We start from the raw sequence: 1,484 nt of genomic DNA on the forward strand, positions 1-1,484 counted from the left end.
AAAAAGTTCGAACGTTCTAAAAATGTTGAGGTTCAGAAAAAAGATGAAATAATTTTCAGTGAAGTTCCTACCAAAATGCAGTACCTAAACGTACTTTATTGTTCTCTAATACATTTTCCAAAGTTTTAACTCGATATTTTATTTATAAAAAAAGTTCTTAGGTTCAAAAAAACATTCAGTGACCTGAAAAACTTTGGTTGGTAATATAGGCATTTAGCTGTGTCACATGCCCTCAAGTGAAAATTTAACAATTCCATTTGTAGTTGAAAACTGATCTTTTTCAGTTTAAAATTCAACTATTTGGTTGAAAATTGATCCTTTTCAGTTGAAAATTCAACTATCTGCTTGAGAATTAATATATTTTGTTAAAAATTCAACTGTTTGATTAAAAATTCATCAATCTTTTTGAAACTGCAATATTTTTACATGGAAACGTTCCAAAGAGGGCTTATCGCTATTGTTATTATTGAAATCAATAAATAGCGTTTGAACCGTTGGAGGTAAAAATCAAAGTGGGTTTATAATAAGGATATATTATAGTGTAGTATATGCGACACTAAAAATTAAAATATCACATTGTTGAACTGTCGATTTCCATCTTTCATCGATTTGGTTGCTATACAATCACGGTGTGCTCACTCTAATGTATTTTGGGGGGTACTTATAGATTGTGGCAAAATGTGAGATTCGCGCCACCTAGGGGACATAGCAAGAACTATTGTCTACAGCACAATCACGCAAAAAAAAATAATTCTTGCAGCTACAGCAAAGATATTATAAACATAGATACGGTGCGAGCTTAGTTACCCGCCAAAAATATAGACGGCGCGTCCGGCGAAAAAAATCACTTCCCCTCAACCCATCGCTCCCCGTAGATAGCACCCTCTCATACAGTTTGCCAAGAGCCACTTGGAGCACTGTAAGCAATTCTCGGCACACCTTCGAGGCGCACTGGACTTAGCTTGGACAAGAACCATTTAAATTAAAATTAAATTGCCAACATTTCATAACAAACGTAAAATATCCACGCTTTGTAACACATGGTTATTTTAATAGATACCAGAGAGAAAATTAAATCTATAATTTATATTTCTTTTTCATATATTTTTTAATATTTCTAAAGTTATTTGATTATTTCCAAATATATCTTTGTTATTTCTCATCTTTTGATATTCTTTTATAAGTAACAATTTATTTACTTTACCATATTATATCTTTATTCTAACAGATAAAACTTTTAGTGCAATATCTATACATTGTTCTTTAATATTATTAAGTGTTTATTTTTATATTTGTACAGTTTGCAATTTCTACAGATATTTTAGTCTATTCGACTAATGAATATCCCGCATGTATTTTAAAATTTCTTAATTATTACGTCTCGATCACTGACAATGAGTGAATGGCAGAGTAATAATAAGTTCATAAATCTATAACTGCTCTCTGGGTCAAACCTGTATTTGGTGTTAGGATTTCTCTACTTT

This window comes from Belonocnema kinseyi, chromosome 3 (assembly GCF_010883055.1).
Source record: "Belonocnema kinseyi isolate 2016_QV_RU_SX_M_011 chromosome 3, B_treatae_v1, whole genome shotgun sequence".
In the NCBI taxonomy this organism is placed as follows: Eukaryota; Metazoa; Arthropoda; class Insecta; order Hymenoptera; family Cynipidae; genus Belonocnema; species Belonocnema kinseyi.